The following is a 22,260-nucleotide window of genomic DNA, read 5'->3' as shown; positions in this document are numbered from 1 at the left end:
TTACCCTAACTGATATGTGAATTGATGAATGTTTAAATGTGAATAAAAGCCTAAATTCAATCTGTTCATCATATAAAGTGATCGTGTCTCTTCAAAAAATTTGGACTCAACTGCTAAATTCATATGGATGTTTACATTCTCTTTATGAACTTTTTAAAGGGATAGTTCACCCAAAAATGAAAATTTGATGTTTATCTGCTTACCCCCAGCGCATCCAAGATGTAGGTTACTTTTATTCTTCAGTAGAACACAAATTATGATTTTTAACTCCAACCGCTGCCGTCTGTCAGTCAAATAGTGACTGTCAGTCGCTTAGTGAGGTCTGATCGGGCTCTGACAACGGCAGTGATGTCTCGCACATATACTTCAATGAGTGCCAGACATCACTGCCGTTGTCAGAGCGCGATCAGACCTCACTAAGTGAGTGCTGAACGCAGTTGGACATAGTGGTGTTTTAGAGGTAAAAAATGATATAAATACTGTTCGGTTTCTCGCACAAACCGAGCATTTCGTGTCTTAGGACATCAATGTGTCGTCACGAGCCGCAGGGTTTAATTTGGATTTGTCTATGCAAGGTTTTTCGACTCTTATTGATCCAAGTTCCCATTCACTCCCATTATTTGACTGACAGACGGTAACGATTGGAGTTAAAAATCATCATTTGTGTTCTACTGAAGAAACAAAGTCACCTACATCTTGGATGCGCTGGGGGTAAGCAGATAAACATCAAATTTTAATTTTTGGGTGAACTATCCCTTTAAAGCGACAAATTGGCAGTTGCGTAGCTGTCAATGGAGGGACAGAAATATCTCAGATTTTATTAAAAATATCTTCATTTGTGTTCTCAAGATGAACAAAAGTCTTACAGGTTTGGAACAACATGAGGGTGAGTAAATGATGACAGAATTTAAATTTTTGGGTGAACTAACTCTTTTCATTAATGACTCACCCTCCGAAGATGAACGAAGGTCTTACGGGTGTGGAACGCATGTCAGACCTTCGGAGCATAAAAGTCACATGATTTCAGTAAACAAGACTTTGTTATGTCACAAGTGTTTCGAAATGTCAATGGTTCGAGTGACTTTGGCAGTTTGATTCACGCTCCGAACCACTGATTCGAAACAAAAGATTCGTAAAGCTTCAAAGCTTCATGAAACAGTGTTTTGAAATCGCCCATCACTAGATATTGTTGAATAAAGTTGTTTTGTTTTTTTGTGTTTTAAATATGTCTTTAGTAGCTTTCTGGGCATTGAAAGTGTTAATTAACTGGATATCAATGGAGGCTTCACTGAGCCATCGTATTTTATCAAAAATATCTTCATTTGTGTTCCAAAGATGAACGACGGTCTTACGGGTGTAGAACGACATGAGGGTGAGTAATTAATGACAGAATTTTCATTTTTGGGTGAACTAACCCTTTAAGGAGAGTCCAGGCCTTCAGTTAATAAATATGTTCCTCACACAAAGCTATAATATGGCTTCAGAGGACTTAAAATACAGAGCATAAATCAAATGGATAATTTGCATCCTTTTTAAATTAAGGTGTGGAATAATATGAGGATGAATACATGATAACAGAATGTTAATGCCTGCTGTTGAACTAATCTTTTAAGAAGCCCTAACATCACACAAACAGCAATCTGAGAGTTTCTCACATCAGTTTAACAACAACCCAGCAACCAGCGCAAAAGTGTGCTTGTGTGTTTGAGATGAGGGTGGAGTCTGAGGGAAAACGATGGGGTGATATGTAAAAACGGAGAGAGGAAAAGAAAGAAAGCACAAAAAAAAGAATGAAGGGGAGGGAGGAAAATAATAAAGTAGTAAGGAAAAAGTTAGGTTGAGGCAGGAGAAGAGAAACAGAGAAAAAGAGCGCTCTTGTCTGCTCCGTTTTGAAAGGTGTCCAGACGTTTGTGGTGTTTCCAGGCTATTCCATATGATTTAAACCACCCAAACTCCACAAGAAAGAGCTTCTCTGTTTGTGCTGCCAGTCTCTCAACCCCGCACGACTACAGTCGGCCTCTCACAGACCTGAGGCCCCAACACAGGCTCCATTTGAGAAGATGAGAGCTGGAGAGAAACTGAAAGAGGTGGCAGCTTGTTTGTCCAAACTGTTCTGCATCTTTTCAATCATGTTTCTACTCGATTTCTTTCACAAACACTTTTTTATTCATTCTATTTAACTTCTTTAATGGACAAGCAAGGTCAAAAATGAAATCAGAAACTCTGTAAACCTCAATAAATTCTATTAGAATTATGCTTAAATCAAGAAAGCAAGATTCCTGGAACCAGAAACTCCGTAATCTTCACTAAATTCTGTTAAAACAAGAAGGCAACATTCCTGATGTCTTAATATATTACGCCATTTCAATTCTCAAAAATATTTGTCTTGTTTTCTGAATGTTTACATATTCAAACTGGAAGACATTTTTTTTTTTTTTTTTTTATCTCTCTTGCACACACTTTTCAATTAGACAAAACCCATCTTCATCACTGCAGTAGTGAATGCTGGGCTGTCCCCTTCCAGTTTTTGTTCCTTCTCCCTTGAGTGATTTTTATGAGTGGGTGGTGCTGGCGGCTTGTTGTTTAAATGTGGTTTTTGAAAAATGAGCTGAGCCAAAGAATTCAGCGCTTTTTGGAAGTGCTGTGGTTTGTGAATCAGGCTAAAAAGCAAGGGAAAAATCGTGCTCATGAATTCGGCATAAACATAGACCGAGCTGAGAGAGAGAAAAAAGGAGACTGATTCAGTGACGGAGTCCGGGCACTGGGGGGCACTAGGGGGGCGGCACTCTGGCCAGGAAAGAAGCCTGGGCTTTCCAAAACACACATTCATACAGTCTCTTTCTCACTGTCGCATAAAAACACTTGCACCTGAACACATAGTATTTGAGAGAAATACTGTGCTCCCTTTCCATAACAGATGCACACAGCTCTACTATAATCCACACAATGAAACCCGAAGAAAACTCTTTCCACACACACACACACACACACACACACACACACACACACACACACACACACACATCAAGGGTGTTTCTTGGGCACTTTTGTAGAATCGCTTAAAACACATTTTCACACTTATTAGTTTAAGTTATCTACTAATAATGTCCAACAGTGGATATGCATGCATCGCAGGAAATTTTTTGTCAATTTTTCATGATATAATTTCCATCACATCTCAAGTTACAGATTGTTTAATAGCATTCTGTGGTTGAAATGACATTTGAAACATTTTGGAATAAACTGGCCGACCTGTTTGTCTTGCAAATATCATAGCTATCATTTTAAGTATCCTAAATACACACAATTAAATAATATTTTCACACTTTTGGGATGATTTGACAAAGTTACACCTTGACTGAAAATTACAAACGATAAAAACGGTAGTATTTTTTTCTTGTTTTTTTTTTGTCACATCATGTCTCATATTTCATCTCAACCAAATGCATTATTAAAAAAAAAAAAAACATATTTAAAAACGGTTTATGTGACTACAGCGGTTCAACCTTAATGTTATGAAGCGACGAGAATACTTTTTGTGTGCCAAAATAACAACTATTCAACAATATCTAGTGATGGGCGATTTCAAAACACTGCTTCATGAAGCTTCGAAGCTTTACGAATCTTTTGTTTCGAATCAGTGGTTCGGAGCGCATATCAAACTGCCAAAGTCACATGATTTCAGTAAACAAGGCTTTGTTACGTAATAAGTGTTTCGAAACGTTTCGAAATTTCAATGGTTCATGTGACTTTGGCAGTTTGATATGCGCTCTGAACCACTGATTCGAGAAAAAAAAAAAAAAGATTTGTAAAGCTTCGAAGCTTCATGAAGCAGTGTCTTGAAATCGTTTCTCGTGTATTCTCGTCGCTTCATAACATTAAGTTTGAACCACTGTAGTCACATGAACTGTTTTAAATATTTTTTTAGTAGATTTCTGGGCATCTAAAAGTGTTAATTAATTATCTTGCTGTCAATGCAGGCCTCACTGAGCCATCGGATTTCATCAAAAATATCTTAATTTGTGTTCCGAAGATGAATGAAGGACTTACGGGTTTAGAATGACATGAGGGTGAGTAATTAATGACAGAATTTTAATTTTTGGGAGAACTAACCCTTTAAGACTGAAAAAAAAAATACATAAATAAAATGCATTTTTATGCAAAAATAAGTGATGCGGATATAATTAAAAAGACCTTCATGTAAACAAACAAAAAAAAAAGTTTAAAAAAAAAATCCCTGGGACATAATAGCGCCCAAAGAAACATCCGAAAAAAGAATCTTTTGTAAGAATATAAAGCAAAAGCATTCATTAATACATGCTAAAAAAATATTTTTTTCTCCCAATGTGCCATTTTCTTCCATGGCTCCAGTATACACATCTGCACAACACACACACACACATACACAAACACACACTCACTCCAGCCTCTCTGGTTCTGTTTCTTTCAGCAGAGCCAGTTAATTACAGCCTACTGCTGCAGGCAGCTTCAAACCACCACTAATTTAGAGTTCCATTACAGTAAACTCTTCCACATGTGCTTCCAAGCTAGGGTGGCCACGTCTAAGGAAGGAGCTCTGCAGATAGGCACACGCCCATAGCCAGCCACAACAAGGCCTTGCCATCTACCCCCCCCCTCTCTTTTCCTCCAGGTCTGGTTTTCATCTGTGACCGTGTGCCCTCGAACCCATCCCTGCCCACATCGCCCCCCTTCCCCAAACCCCCTCCCGCTCCAGCTCCGTCCATGACCCCTCAGAACTGTTCCATATGTAACAGATATCATTTAGAGCTCACCATTCAAAACCACACATTGCCGTAGTCAACGTGTTTACCCTGGAGACCGAGGCAGTACAGAATAAATTCTTCGCAATTGCAGCAGAGTGAAGCCGCTTGCTGTCAGGCCAAATGCGCTATTCGCTGAATTGAAACTGTTACTGTAAACTAAAATGATATCGTAATTATGTTTTCCACACATATCAGTCAAGGTTAGGAAATATTTGTTATATATCCACCGGGAATGTTACCAGACTTCAATTTCATTTGAAACGCTGCAAGGCATAAATTATAATCCGATATCATTATGTGCTAAAACAGTCAATTAAGATGACAAAATATAAGACAAAAGACTAAAATTCATGTATATTTTCTTAGATTAATTCTCAGATTAAGATAAAATTAAGATTATTTTAAGATTTTAATTTATTATTTAAATATATTTGATGTATTCATTAATTTTTAAATATATTTACTTTTTTAATATAATTATTTTTAAATGTTTTTAAATTCATTTGTTTATCTTTTTAAATGTATGTATTTTTAAAATGTATTTATTTAGCTAAATTTTCTTTTCTTTATTAGAATGTATTTTATTTATTAAAGGTTTTATTTATTTATTTATTTCAAATATATTTATTTTTCAGTGTATTTAAAATGTATCTATTTATTTATTTAGCAGCATTTTCTTGTATTTATTATTTATTATAATTTATTTTATTTATTAAAGGTATTTAGTAATTTTATTTAGAATTTTTATTTATTTCTAAATATATTTATTTTTTACATTTATTTATTTATTTATTTATTTATTTTAAATGTATTTGTTAATTTATTTATTTTTTATGTATTTATTTTAAAATTGATTTATTTTGATTTTTTTTTTTTAAACGATTATTGATCACAGGATGGAAAATGAGATGTTCCAGCAATAAAAAAAAAGAAAAGTTTAGTATAAATAAGTATTGGACTAAATACAGCACTAAAAAATTGTCTAAATAAAAATGTCTACTGGAAATACAATATCACGCTGGCTCTCACTATAAAGTTTTAGGGCTTGCATTAACTCTAAGTCTTCTGAACTTTTGACTCTGCCAGTAGTAAGAACATCAAGAAACAACATAAGGAGGATGTTGGGAATAAAATAAAAAGCTGAAGAAAAGAAAAAAGACGAACGGCTGGAGAGAGAGAGACGGTGGAGAAAAATATCAAAATCACACCCAAAAAAACTTTTACACTGAGAGAAATAGAAAGCAGAAAAATAGTGGAAAAGAAAGGGGGGTGAAAGGGAGCCAGGGAAAATCCAAATCTCATGCAGCCATTTGAAAAGAGGGGAACTGATTGAAAAGGGATCTGTGTGTTCCTAGAATTTTCCCAAACACAATAATGAATTAATAAAAACACTTGGCGCCTGCGTATTTTCATGAGTCACATCGGCAAAGAGTTTTACAGAGTATGTTCTGCTTTTATGGCAGGCAGGCTGTGCAGAAAGTGAGCTCATTTTTAGGGCCCTCGCCCTCTCTCTCTCTGGCACAGGCCCCCGAGGCGCACACACACACACACACACATATGTATAAGTACATACACACATGTTCTCTCATTACTGCTATTCTCTGGCTGACCCTTACACACACGCTCATTCAAACTCCTCTAGCCCGCTGTGGGCTAAGAGGGGGGCAACGGCGGGCACCCACCGCAGACCCGACGTTTGCAGGGATTATAAGAACAGGCTGGGACTTTCCAAAACCCTGATTTCACCACCGTTTCTACATTGCTCCTCACAGAACAAACACATCATTAGCAGAGCATGCTGAGGCCTATTAGCCACAGAGAAAGAAAGAAAGATTGAGCGAGACGGGGAGAGAGAGAGAGAGAGAGAGAAAATGCTCCTGGCATGGTTGGGTGATGCGCTGTGTATCTCTGACAGAATCAGCTCTATGTGATTCATGGCTCCTCGGGGCTGGGCTGAGCCGGGCTGGTGACGTCTACTCTCTGAAGTACTGCAGTTTGCCACTGCGAAATGGTAGGCAGGTTGTGTTTAGAGAGAAAAAAAGTATCCATTTCAACTCAGGAGAGAATTGCCTCTGGTGGATCAAGTGTCCCTACTGCCGAAGGTATCACGTTCTTGCTAGGAAAACAACAATTTGAGACCTAACTGTTGAGCCATCACAAAAATCACTCTTAACTGGTACGCAAAAGAAAAAAAAAAGAAAAAAAATGAGCCGTCACAGGAGGCATTAACCGTCGGAGCCGATGGTGAGTTATTTTTTTCCTCCCTCTGCCTGGCTAAAACCGCAATCCATTCTTCCTCCAAAGCTGTGACGGATTTGGGATGGTACAGCGGTTTGGGTTCATTTCCTGTCTACACTCTGAATATTTCCACTCCTTCGTTCTAAGCTCATGCCGCTCTACTTTAAAAGCTACTTTAACTTTCCACATTAGCCTTCCTGCTGTCGATCAGCGCTAAGACGGATTGACACATCCGACCGTATATGCTCAAACACCCCCAGAAAGGCAGAGGCACCATATAGCGGAGGCCACAAGAGTGAGGCGTATGGATTCAGATCAAACATCTTGTGGACGATGGATCTGGAAAATTCTACGAGAGGTATCAAGCTCACTTAAAGAGCAAATATAAACTGTTCCATTCCTAAAAAAGCAAAGAAAAAGGAGAGAAAAACACTTTCACCTAATCAGACTCAATGTAATGGAACCCAGCCAATGCACAGAATAAAAATAAAGGTTCCGAAAGTTCCCCCCCAAAAACTTTCAGTGAACAGTTCAAGATTTTTTCTTAGTGTGAGGAATATTGGAATATTCTAAAGAACTTTTTTTGCTTTATAAAGAACCTTTTGTTCAATGGAGAGATTCCACGGAAGGTAAAGGTTCTTCATGGAACTATTGATACCAATCAAGAACCTTTATGTTAAGAAGTGTGGTTGAGCATGGCACTAGCAACACTAATCCCGCTTTTCCACTGCATGGTATACGGCTCGGTACACTGTAAACCCTAATGCTCAAAATACTTAATTGGTTTGAGTAGGACAAACTTAAACAAATTAGTTGAGTTAAATTAACTTTTATGAACATTTAGAACTTTTTTTTTCTTTTGAAAAAACACTGACATGTTTCAAGCAAACTGAACAGTTTCATTGTTTTGAGTTGTATGAACTAATTTCTTTTAATTTAGACTAACTTAAGTTTAACTGAAACTGGGTTGTGACTTTTTATTTTCCAGCAAGCTTTGCCCATGGCACTCGAAAAGGGAGAGAAAATGCTAAAATTAAGCAAGTTTATCTTGTTTGTGCAAGATTAATGGTAAGGGAGAATTAGTAGGCCTAGTGATTAATATTTTGTTATGCTAATTTAGAAGAGTTTCTGTTAATGTGGGTTTTTGGAGAGTTACCATCATGGTGACAAGAGGCGCATGCTGCTTGGTTTGAGAGCATGTTTTAAGTTGCTGTACTCATTCAGTCAGTGATATACCCTGCTACTGTTAGCAAATTAGCAAGTTGGCATTTTCTGAATTAGTTTGTTATAGCTAGCAAAACATTTACGTTGAGATAACCTGATAACTTTAAGTTAAATGTATAAGTTAATGTACTCAAATATTTCACACAAATATTTCAACTATTGGGATAGTTCACCCAAAAATGAAAATTATTCCATGATTTACTCATCCTCAAGCCATCCTAGGTGTATATGACTATCTTCTTTCAGACAAACACAATTGGAGATATATTTAAAAATATCCTTAGTCCTCCAAGGTTTATAATGGTTGTGAATGGGGGGGCCGCGTTTTGAAGCCAAAAATAACACATCCATGCATAAAAAGGTAATCCATATGACTCCAGGGGGTTAATAAAGGCCTTCTGAACTGAAGCAGTGCGTTTTTGTAAAAAAAAAAAACTTTATAAATTCAAATAACTAGCTTCCGGTGGACGACTGTATGTAAAGAAGATCATATACACCTAGGATGGCTTGAGGGTCATGGGATAATTTTCATTTTTAGGGTGAACTATCTCTTTAAAGGTGCCCTAGAATTAAAAATTGAATTTACCGTGGCATAGTTGAATAACAAGAGTTCAGTACATGGAAATGACATACAGTGCGTCTCAAACACCATTGTTTCCTCCTTCTTATGTAAATCAAAAATTTGTTTAAAAGACCTCCGAAGAACAGGCGAATCTCAACATAACACCGACTGTTACGTAACAGTCGGGATCATTAATATGTACGCCCCCAATATTTGCATATACCAACCCATGTTCAAGGCATTAGACAAGGGCAGGACGTCTGGATGTGCACAGCTGAATCATCAGACTAGGTAAGCAAGCAAGAACAATAGCGAAAAATGGCAGATGGAGCAATAATAACTGACATGATCCATGATATCATGATATTTTTAGTGATATTTGTAAATTGTCTTTCTAAATGTTTCGTTAGCATGTTGCTAATGTACTGTTAAATGTGGTTAAAGTTACCATCGTTTCTTACTGTATTCACGGAGACAAGACTGTCGTTAATTTCATTTTTTAAACACTTGCAGTCTATATAATGCATAAACACAACTTCATTCTTTATAAATCTCTCCAACAGTGTGTAATGTTAGCTTTAGCCACAGAGCACTATCAAACTCATTCAGAATCAAATGTAAACATCCAAATAAATACCATACTTTCGCGATAAGACATGCTGCATGACGAACACTTTGTAAAGATCCATTTTGAGGGTTATATTAGCTGTGTGAACTTTGTTTATGCTGTTTAAGCGCGAGCTCCGGGGGCGGAGAGCACGAGAATTTAAAGGGGCCGCAGCCTGAATCGGCGCATATTTAATGATGCCCCAAAATAGGCAGTTAAAAAAATGAATTAAACAAAATCTATGGGGTATTTTGAGCTGAAACTTCACAGACACATTCAGGGGACACCTTAGACTTACATTACATCTTTTGAAAACACGTTAAAAATGTACGAGTACAAAATAAAAATCTTACTTAACAAAAGTTGAATGAGAATTTTTTTAAGTTAAGAAACTCAAAGTTTAAAATTCTGACAACTTATTAAGTAAATAACTCATTTATTTTGAAAGAACTCAAAATAAAAAAGTGAATTAACTAAATCTATTATGTTTTCTGCTATCAAAATGTATGAGTTAGCTAACTCAGTACTTCAAGTTAGGAGCAATTAACATGCATGAGTACTACAAACTCAAATTCAGAAAATTCTTACTTAAAATTCAGAACATCATAACTCAAAAAATTTGATGTAACTGATTATCTCAAATTTTTTGATTTAGCTCAAATTATTCGGGTTTACGGTGTACGGCTTATTACGACTCGCTTTGGCGCTTTTCCACTGCATGGTATGGCTCGGTACAGCTTGCTTAAATAGTACCACCTCGGTTGTGCAAGACGCACCGATACTAAAATGTGATGTGTAAACACTGCAGATCACTGATTGGTCAGAGAGAATCTTCACTATCAGTGTCATTGGCAGTAGAGGTTGCGCAACTATAATGATCAATCTATAATCCCACCTACTTTGAATTGGTATTAACTGCAGGGGAAAAGCAAACTGAGCCACAGCGAGCCGAGCCGTGCCGAGTCGTACACTCTGAATTAAAAAACGCCTCGCATTTTCGAGGCACACTAACAGTTTAAATACGCAAAAAATTGACCAGAAAACACAAACATCTGACCATAAAAATAAGAGATCTGCTTGTAGTTTGCATATTTTCTGTGGAAAAATAATTGTCATATCCTGCATAAAACATAAGCATATGTGTCCGAGGGATGTTTACAGCAAACCCTGATGGATAAAACCAGTTGTCCGCTTGTTATGCACAGGAGACATTACAATAAGACACAACACATTGTGCTGTAACCTTGAATGAAATCTATGTGGAATCAATTGAAGAAAGATGTGGGGAGACGAGACGTATTGTGTGGAAAGTCTGCGGCTGAGGAACCTCCAGGCATTGTGGAGGTCACATGGTCATAGGAGGGTCAGAACTAAGTGCTGAAGGCCAGACGTCATTAACACGCACATACAAACACACGCAGATGCAGAAAGATAACTTTTTAATTATTAATTTATTTATTTTTCAATGTTTTTTTCTTCATCCCCTATCCCAGCACCACAGCAGGGGACAGTGGTTACAGTGCTGTCAAGCGGCATTAATAAACAATAGTAAAATATAGCCTTGCCAAATTGGACCGCTGCAAAATTAAACAAAGCGTATCATTGTCATCAGGCAGTCATTTCTGCGAAAGCCCTTCATAAACCTTTTTATTGTGGGAGATAAAACTGACACGTTCGAATTCCTCTGCCTTCTGACAGGTCAAATGGTAGCACAACATTAAGAGTGATAGATGATCTTCTGCTTCGGAGTCACATATCCCATCAATTAAAACCAGTCTGACACTGAGCCCTTTCCTGGCACCGAACAAACATTCTTCACACCCAATCATCGTACAACACTGACAATGCCATAATAATATCTATCACACCACTTGGGTATAACTTGCCCTTCAAGTAATAATTTAAATAAGTATATTATGTACTGTCACAGCCCCAGCTGTAAGGCTCAAGTATACACTTTCATTCACAATAAACCATAAATGTGTGCATTTACCTCAAATTACACTGCATATCATTTAACACTGCCATTTAAATTATGTATTAATTACCAATAATACTATACATATTACATTTTTTACAATGTACATATATTATACATTTTTTTAAATAATTTGAAAACGTTATTGTTAGTTATTTAAAAACAACTTATAAAAAACAAAATATTTATTGATTAAAATGTTTATATTTATAAAATTATAAAACATTTTTAATGAATGATATCATATTTTATATTTACTATAATATATTAATAATATTATAATTATATATATAAAAACTGTTTTAATTAATGTTAATTTTAATTATAAAACTTTTTTAAAAATAATATAGTATATGTAGTTTTTAAATGTACATATATTTCTATACATATTTACTATATATTTTTAAAATAATTTGACTAGTTATTGTTAGTTATTTTAATTTGACTAGTTATTGTTAGTTATTTTAAAAACTACTTATAAAAAACAACAAAATGTGTATATTTATTATATACATATAACACCTTATATAAACTATTGTTACTACATAAATTAATGTTAATTTGAAAAAATTCTAAAACATTTTTAATGAATGATATATTTTATAATTACTATAATATATTAATATTATAATTTATATATATATATATATATATAGTATAAACTGTTTTTAATTAATGTTTTTAATTAATTTTAATAATATATGTAGTTTTTTAATAAATAAATAAAAATAAATGTACATATATTTCTTACATATTTACTATATATTTTTAAAATAATTTGAAAAAGTTATTGTTAGTTATTTTAAAAACTACAAAATATTCATAATATTATATTAATAATATTATAATTTATATATATATATATATATATATATATATATATATATAGTTTATATATATATATAAAAATTATAATATTATTAATATTGATATATTAAATATAAAATATAATATTAATCATTAATGTTTATTATTTTTTTCAAATTAACAAATTAATTTATGTAGTAACAAGTTTTATATATATATATATATATATATATATATATATATATATACATTTTAATTAATGAATTTCATGAAATAATAATTTAATGAAAATGAAAATTAATATTAATTAAAAACATATATATATATATATATATATATATATATATATATAAACTGCTTTTAATTAATATTAATTTTCATGTTTAATTCAATCTGTTACTTGCTCCTTCTTTATAATTATTTGTGAAATTTAGCAAAAATTTAGAGTGAAATAATATTTGAAATAATAATAATAATAATAATAATAATAATAATAATTAACACAGGTGCAAGTTTTTCTTCTTTTTATAAATAAATAAATAACCAAACTTCATAGGTTTGGAAGTGGTTGTGACACATAGAAAGACAGAGAGAGAGCAATGGAAAGAGTGATGGGATAAATAGAGTGGACGAAAGACTGTTCTGACAGTTCTGTTCCGCAATGTGATGTGGACAAGATGAGCACAGGCACATTGCAAGTACGAATAAACAACATAAAAAATAAAGGTTTTTTAAAGACCCATAAAACGTCTGAACGGAGAGAAAGCGAACACGGCCAGTGAGCTTATTTATGCCCGCAGTATGTAGTATTCCTCTGTGGGAAACGAGGTTAAATAATTGGTTAAGGATCAGAGCATTAACATGATCACCACAAGATTGTAGTTGTGGTTTATTACGTAGCGTAATCAGACAAGAAATCAGATTTATAAAAACAAATGACATGGCCTCTGAGCTAAACTAGCCATTTCAGATGAACACAGTTTATTTAATCAGGGCAATAGAAGGTAATAGATGGCGCTCATTACAGTAGCACTGGCACGGGGAAGCATTCACGCTCGTGAGTATAAACACACACTAACATAGTCACATTAATAAAAGCCGTGACACACACAGGAACTTCCATAAGCAGATGCCGGACACTCTCTCCCCTTCACACACACACAGCCTGACATATAAAGTCTTATATACACATGCAGTCAAAGAGATACATCCCTGCACACCTGCAAAAATATACAAGGGAAATAGTGATCTGATGGTTTCCTTCATAATTACAGAGTACAGAACAAAGTCCCCTCCACCTTCCCAGAACCCCCATAAACCACCTGTTCAGCCCCTCCCTGCCACTTATATTCAATTGCCCCCCAAAATTCCTGAGAGAGTCAAGGATAAACTCCTGGATTTACGATTCCAAGTCAGAAAGCTGCCAGATTAGCTATGATGACTGAAGTAAAATTGGCATCTAGACAGATTGACAGACAGTGGGGTGGTCTAACCATGCATTTGTTTATTCATACAGTAACAAGCAACAAGTCAAACCTGCATGCAAAAAGCAAAGGGCCATTCTATCGATCATAAAAACATTACCATGTCTAAACTAGAAGATGTAGCAAGTAACACTGTCAATCTAATACTGCGGTTAGGGTTGGTTGATATACAGAGACACATTTCACTGTCACTCAACAAGGAAAACACACTCAAGAATATAATGACAGCAGTTTACCCAAACACACAAACACATTAAGACACTCCCGTATTCCATTACAGTTACTGTACGTCTGAGATCAGACTCCACAGTCCCGCTGGAGTCAGAGTGGGAGTTTTGGTTTTGGTGGAACGTGAATATCTGGTTTGACAATAGTTTGTTTTTCCTTGTCTCTGCTTCTTTTGTTTGAGTTCATGTAAACTCATGTTGCTGATCTGTGAGACATAAACAGCTCAAGACAGAATAGGGCTGGCCCATTCCTTTCTCATTTTTAAAAAAAAAAAAAGGAGCCGTGCATACATTTGTTTGTGCATGTGTGGAGTAAGTCTGTTGTTTTTAATGTTGTAACGCGCTCAGACTTCTCCTCGGCCCCAGATGTGAGTTTGGATGTGAACATTCTGTCACACGTTAAAAGAGGAGCTCATAAATCACGGCTGGCTCTGACACTATTAAACACTGCTGGCATAAACTTAAAAAAAAACTTTTCAACTCATGAAAATCTCACACACAACATGTTGAAAAGCAAAAGAAAGCAAATTCTTTCAGATCACAGAGTGAGTCAGAGAAAAGCACAAAGAACAGGTGCTAAAGTCAATGCAATGAGTTTCACTGTACTGTAAGTTCACCAATCAATAGAAAAGTAACACATAAAGTCCTATTATGTGCATTTGTATGCATTTTGTTACTTTTTAAAATAGAACAAATTGAATTCAAAGTGATTTCACTGTACAATGCCAAAATGCAGTACCTTTAAAGGGATAGTTCGCTCAAAAATGAAAAGTGTGCCACTATGATATTTTATTTTTCTGCAGAACATACAAGAAAATGTTTTGCAAAAATTCCAGGTCGGTCTTTTCCATGTAATTATAATGAATGTGGACTGAATGCTTTTAAACCTCAAGAGGGATGCAGAATAACTCATAAAAGCATCCACATGACTCATATGCTCATAAGTCTTCGGAAGCCATATGAATTAAAGTTTTAAACCAAAAATGTTCCTGTGTCTGAACTATTGAGCCAACTCGAGAACCGGAAAAAATCATTAAGATCGGTTTTGTGAATTGGATCAACCAATTCATTGAATAAAAAATCCAAATAGTTCACAAATGACTACTTTTCTCATTAAGAGCAAGGGAAGATGTCAAAATGATGAGTGGATGAAAACTTTTCGACCTGCTCCTTGCACATTCGCTCTCATTTGGCTTCAACAGACTTGGAATATAGTGTGATTTTTATGGTGAGTTTGCATCCATTTTGAGGTACAACATCTTCAGTCACCATTCATTGCCATTGCAAAGAAAATACTTTCTTTTTTTTTTAAATGTTATCCCCTAAATCCAAATAAACTATCCTCCCATTGATGTATCTTATTGTATTCAGGTTTATAACATTAAATCATTTATTTAACTTTAATATTTTTTTCTGTTACCATATATTATGTTAACTCACAAAACATTTTTATGTTGCATGAGATGCTTGTGAGAACACCTTTCCCTTAACCACAAGTTGTAGGTACACAACACTTTGTCTTGCACTCATTAATCTCACATTTACAAACACATACTTAAAACTTGTAAGCCACAGGGCTACTGCATAAACACTCAAGGCTAGAAAGAAAACTATACCTGTCAGAGAAATGTTTTACATATGTCAAGGTACAACTCACTAGGAAAAGGTATAGGTAAGCAGACGTCTCTTCGAACACACCGCGAATCAAGGAAACGCTTGCTCGCCAAACATCAACGCGATACGAAAATAAATGAAAACACACGCACAGCGCACGCGCTACAATTAGATGAATTCAGGAGAACCGAGTCGCGCGAGCGTAGCGAACGAACGAACAAAAAGTTACGATTCTTTCATCACTCTTTCGCTTCTCTATTGCATCTCCTCAAGTTCAGTTTTAAATCACTCCGGTTGTTATATGCATCATATCTGACAGACATAAGAGAGTAAACTTGAACAAAACATCGTTTGAACGCTTCTGTGAAAGTTAAACTCACCCGGTGTGACTGAAATCCGCGAGGAGAAGAAAAGAGAAGCTCGCGCTCTCCGTTCATCAGAGTCACTTTCACACTACACGGACGTTTCTTTCTATCTTCTTCCTTTACTCTGCCTCGCTCTCTCTTTCCCTCCCTCCCTCCCTCTTTCTCTTCTTTTCGTCTCTCTTAGAAATAATTATGCGCTCTGATTCATGAACCCTGTCTGGGTCACGTGACTCCACCCTTCAAATATACAGCACATTTTTCACAAGCCACAAAATGCCTAGAGGGAAGAAACAGAGGCAAGCTTAAATTTCTGTTTTTAATTCTCTGCCTCTCTTTCTTTCTTTCTTTCTTTCTTTCTCCCTCTTTTTCTCACTCCTTGAACTCTGTGTATTAACAAAGTGGCATGCACTGAGTAGCACATGATGTAGGAATGGCAATGAGTAACTCCTTAAAGTGAGTACAGTTTCTCCTCAAAGTAACTGATGCATGTTACTGGTCTTATTATGAACGATTTATTGGGGCATGTTATTCCAGTGGTGAAAAATGCCTGCATAAAAATGCAATAACATGCACTAAACAGCATCAAAGTGTGAAAAAACCCTAAATCATGGTGACAAATCACAAACTCAAGGTATAGTATGAACAGTGTTAGTAACAAGTAAACATGCACATTAATAGGATTAAACCATTTCGAGTTGAAAAGCATAAAACAGGTAACATCCATTGATGAATCATTTCATGGTTGTCATGAATGATTAATTTGCTTCAAAAGTCCACAGGAAAATGGCATCTTTTTGATGAGGGGAGTCTGTAAATATGGGAAGTTCCAAACTTCATAGTGCCGAGGGTGTGTTCGTCTACATGCCGCTTTATGTGTTTTATATCAGTACAGTGTGGAGTTTGTGTTTGTATGGAACAGTTCTGCGCTGGCTTGTTTGTGGTTCTGGGCGTTTGCATGGTTCTTCCTAAAGCTGCCATTCTGCACTGGCTTTGGTTAAAAGAAACCCCCACAAACCTCATAGTGAAGACACACCTTAACTGGCTCCTCTTTGACGGTGCCATCTCAAGATCAGGGAGGTGGCATGTCGGTCTTGAAAATAAGTCAAATAAGTCTTGAAAATAAATCAAATAGAACTCTCAATATACAATATATTTACATATGATCATATTCTGATGTTTTGACAGGTTAACAACTTTCCTGTGTACAAAGGTTCCATTCAGGTGGTACTGGACTAAATATGAACTTCCTGTCAAATAACATTTAAAAACATTCTCAGCATTCAAAACTCAACAGATTTTTATTTGCTAAGATAAAACCGTTTACTAAACTGAGCTATATAGTGTTCAAGTAGGACACTTTAGCAGGGCTGGCATTATAGGTCTCAATACACAAGTCAACAGGAAGTGGTTTGCTTTGCCACACGAACGTACAATGCAGCTTCATCTGCATATCACTCTATGGAAACATATAAACTATCTGTACAAAACAGTTAAATTTAGTTTAGAATATGTTAACTAAAAATATGAGGTTATTTAATAGTTCATTCAAAAAAACAAAAAACTAAATGGTGACATGAGATTAAAGGTTCACTGATAATTCAAATTTCCTGATAATTTGCTCACCTCCATGTCATCCAAGATGTTTATGTCTTTCTTTCTTCAGTCGAAAAGAAATTAAGGTATTTGAGCAAAGCATTCCAGGATTTTTCTCCATATAGTGGACTTCAATGGGGACCAACAGGTTGAAGGTCCAAATTGCAGTTTCAGTGCAGCTTCAAAGGACTCTACATGATCCCAGACGAGGAATAAGGGTCTTATCTTGTGAAACGATCGGTCATTTTCTAAAAAAAAAAAAAAAAATTATATACTGTTTAACCACAAATGCTCATCTTGCACTCCACATGCATTACGTAATCACGTTGGAAAGGTCACGCGTGATTTAGGCAGAAGAATTTAGTTACCACTATGGGTTCAAGTGTACTCTAAGTTGTATCTAAATACATTTTTTAAATACAGAGATAGTATATTAAAAGCACATTTTAGTTCATATTTCAAGGTGTCTCAAAATAGCACAGTTGAGTACACTTAGATGTTCTTAAGAAGTACTAAAGAAGAATTTTTAGTATATTAAGTACAAAATTAGTGCATGAAAATAGAGCATGTACTTTTTTCACTTGAGCCACGGTAGTACTTCTCATTTTCTTCTCCAACTTCAAAATCATCCGACATCGTTGTTTTACCTTTTTTTTGTAAAGGGCGTTTGGCTTAGTCTTTGCATGTTCGCTTTGTAGACACTGGATCGGTACTTCCGCCTACGATATGTGTGTGTGACCTTTCCAACATGATTACGTAATGCGTGGCGCATCGCAGAGCAGTGCAAGACGAGCATCTGTGGTTAAAAAGGTTTTTTTTTTTTTTAGAAAATGACATTGTTTCGCTAGATAAGACCTTTATTCCTTGCCTGGGATCGTGTAGAGCCCTTTGAAGCTGCACTGAAACAACAATTTGGACCTTCAACCCATTGGTCCCCATTGAAGTCCACTATATGGAGAAAAATCCTGGAATGTTTTCCTCAAAACCATTCATTTCTTTTCAACTGAAGAAAGAAAGACATAAACATCTTCAATGACATGGGAGTGAGTAAATTATTAGGAAATTTTCATTCTGAAGTGAACTTATCCTTTAAATGCAAGAGCCTCCTTATCAAATCATTTCAAGATATGAAGCTATTTTAGTAAGCAGGTTTATTACACTTACATTTTCGACTAAACATTTAGTTCAAATAATATTACAGTATGTGCTGTCATTCTCCGCGTGTCTCTGAGTGAGTATGTGTCTGTGTGTCAGTAGCAGGAGAGAGGTCAGAGGTTAGCAGTGTTTGTGTTTCGTTGTCAGTGAAGTGTGCTGGAGGTTGAGATTTATGATCTCTGTGTTGGGAGACTGCAGAGTGGAGGATAATGAAGATAGATCAGACTGCTATCTCTCTCTCTCTTCCTCTCCTCCTTCTCCTACACTACCTGTGTATCTCTCAGTCTGTCTTTCTGTCTTTGTCCATCAGTTTTCCACATTATATTTCACTTTCACTTGCTTCATTCTCCCCATTTCCTCTTATTCTGCTTTTATATAGAATTCTTGCATCTGTAGTATGCAAAACGCAGTATGTCAAATGTGTAGTACACTCCTAGAAAAGTCAGTAAAAATAAGGCCCAATGTACTGTTAAAGTCAGCATGAAACAGAAGTAGCGATAGTCTTTTCTTCCCTATTGTGACGTACAGTATATCAGAGTAAAACAGCTTCTTGAACAAGAAAAAAATGTAGGGCAGGACTACATTGGATCTTTGGGGTTCACTATTGCTGTGATCTCATGTGAGTGTCCCTACTAATAACCAGCGACTACTGAATTGTCCCTTGCAATAATTTAGATCAACTGTTGCGATTAAATTGAAATGTGAAAATGAATGAAGAGTGTGTATTACAGCATTACATTTAGATATGCTCAGGTTGCATCAAGCGTTGAGCATTACAACCAATCACAGATGTGTCTGTTGAGCACATGAATGCAATGGCCAATCAAAGGTGTGTAAATTAGTCACCCAGTGCAGAAGAAATGCACATTCAGCACATGCTCACTGACATTCAGCACTCAGTTCTGCACGTTCACGACTTCTCTCATCATAAACAAGCGACAATTTAAGTGTTTTAGTGTCAGCTTAATTGAGAAGTCATTGACCATGTCAGTGATGGAGAACGTTCTTTGCTCGCTTTCTGTACATAATTTATTCTCAATTTGAATAACCATTTTGTTTTTCATGCTACTAAGCTAGTGGTGTCCAAAGTCAGTCCTGGAGGGCCAATGTCCTGCAGAGTTTTGCTCCAGCTTGCCTCAACACACTATGCCTAGTAAGAGCTTGATTAGTTGGTTCAGGTGTGTTTAATTGGGATCGGAGCTAAACTTTGCAGGACAGTGGCCCTCCAGGAGCAGGATTGGACACCCCTGTACTAAGTGAACCAATGTGTAGTCTTGATTTACTAATGTGTAAAACACATTCATATAAATAATTCATAAATGGTTTTCTGTGTGCTCTTTCCCCCCACACAAAAACATTTTAATGTATTCTATTAATCCACATTAATAATCATAAGTACAATATCAAGGGCAATAATCAACAATAATGATATTTTTCATAATCTTGTGGCCCTAAAAAGCTTTTTCATAATTTATTTATATACTTTGTATTTAAAATTACATTAATCTCATAAAATTATGCAATTGTTGTGTAAATCCATTTATCAATTCTATCATGAAGTACAGACAGCTAAATTGCAATGTTGTTGGTTTACATAATCAAAATGATGTAATTATTGTTTCAGGCACATACTGACATAAATACTCCCTTTCTAAGTGTGTTGGCTAATATATAAATAAAGGCTTTATATGACATGAAATTGCAATCAAAAGTCTATCATAAATGCAAAAACCCCCTAATGTCAAAATCAAACCGACGCCCTTGGATGTCGTTGCAAGAGGGAGGAGAAGTTATTTATGATTGAAGATTATGAGGGCATATGAATTTTTAAAAAAAGATAATGATGTATATTTATTATAAATACCGCAAAATTTCATAAGGGAGGAAATTGTCGTATTGATTTCTCACAGGTGTTTTATGCATATTTTTAAGTCTGCATAAGCAAATAAATGTCCATAAATTTAACATGTCCTGGCAAAAAGTTATACAGTCTGAATACAGAATACTAATATCTGAATGACTCTTTCTTCTATTATGCATGAATAAGCAGTTCATCAAATGAGTAGTAGTAGTCATAAAATATTAGGTGAACTACAGTATAATCAGATGACATACTGCATCTACTGAGATTTTGAAGTATGCAAATGAACACTTTGCTATCCTATAATGGCACAGTGTTGAAGAGCCAGTTAATTTTTTTTTTTTTTTCAAATAACAGAAAATTGTGAACCATATGGCTTGTTTCAAGTTGTGAATGTTATTCTTTGGGGTTAAACTGTCCTTGAAACACCTTCAGTAATTTACTAAATTGTTGTGGTTGTTATTAATACGTCATAGGTCAAATAATAACACATGACTCAATGCCAACAAGGTGGATGTGGTATACACTCATCAACAGTCGAGAAGTATTAAGACAGCCTCTCTGTCATTCACTCCACTTCTCCCTCTCTTTCGCCCATAATGTTTTCTTCTTCACAACAGTTGCATCTGTCACTCTTTGTTTTGACATCTTAACTCATCTTAAAGGCCTCTGATTCATTTTTTTTTTCCCTTCCTGCTTCAATGTTTTTTCATCTATTACCCGCCTTTCCCTGCTAATCGTCACGACTCGAGAGTGCAAATAAAAAAACAAATAACATTTCCACTAAGAAATGTATTTATTTGTGCCAAGGACTAGTGTATGGAAAAGGGAAGGGGAAGAAAGCGAAAAAGGGAGGGGAGGAGAGAGAGAGGCTGGTGGCTACGGCAGGTTTTAATCAGGAACAAGATGCCTGTAATGAGATCACTATTTCCTTGCATGCAGATTGATGTCATGTGAAGTTTTGTGCTGCAACGAGACATGCGGAGAAAGCGAGAGGCCGGCATGTGCGCGCGCACCCCTCGCGCGCAAATAAGCAAACGCACATTTACTCAAAGCACGCACACGTAAAGACACATACATAAACACACGCACACGGAAAGCATCAGTTTTCTGTTTCAAAGTCAAACGCACGGCTATAAAAGGCCTCATTCATTCCTTCTGGCAAAATGTACACATTTCGACTCCAACTGACATGAAAAAAATAACATACACGGGGAAAAACAACACAGAGAGCTTTTGGAAAAAAGCTATAAGGGGAAAAAGGGGGCAGGCTGTGGTGTATATTTTGCATTAAAGTTCATGTAAATCTATAGGCCACATGTCATATTTAATCTGCGGTTGCATATGTGCGCATGCTTGTAGGCCAATTTATATTTGTGTGTTTGTGTGCGCGAGCGCGCTTCGGAGGTCCAAACAGACTGCCAATAAGCGCATGCAAATGAGCAGCGCGGCCTACCCTCCAACATATGTGTCCAATGAAAGGTGAATGGCCCTCCTGTCTATACTTTCCTCACAATCAGCCATGATGTCACCATGAACCCTCTCTGAACCGACCTCTGTCAAAAAACATTTCGCTCTCTCCCTCTCCTTCGCTTCTCATTTTCCACCTTTCCCTATTGCACTCACCAGGCTGCCTCCCTCCAGTCCGAATTCTTTTGGTGAAACCACATTTTTTCTTTCTTCTTTTCATTCGCTTCTTTCCCTTCATGCCCCCCCTCCAACTCTCTCTCCCTTTCGTTTTCTGATCCAGGCGCGTTCTGT

At 36.0% G+C, this 22,260-nt stretch overlaps 1 protein-coding gene across 3 annotated transcripts in view; it reads right to left on the bottom strand.

The window, feature by feature from the left end:
• The window catches only part of rarga (retinoic acid receptor gamma a), a 68,275-nt gene extending 46,015 nt beyond the window's left edge, over positions 1 to 22,260 (bottom strand). Inside the window, exon 1 of one of the 3 annotated variants that reach the window (XM_048177189.1) lies at positions 22,126 to 22,260. The gene's annotated coding sequence lies outside the window, so the exon portion shown is untranslated. Of the gene's footprint in view, positions 1 to 15,568; positions 15,592 to 15,905; positions 16,056 to 22,125 lie in introns of those variants that run through there. The other 2 variants (XM_048177188.1, XM_048177190.1) reach the window with 2 other exon arrangements.

This window comes from Megalobrama amblycephala, linkage group LG24 (assembly GCF_018812025.1).
Source record: "Megalobrama amblycephala isolate DHTTF-2021 linkage group LG24, ASM1881202v1, whole genome shotgun sequence".
Lineage (NCBI taxonomy): Eukaryota > Metazoa > Chordata > Actinopteri > Cypriniformes > Xenocyprididae > Megalobrama > Megalobrama amblycephala.
This window is presented reverse-complemented; position numbering and strand designations above follow the sequence as displayed.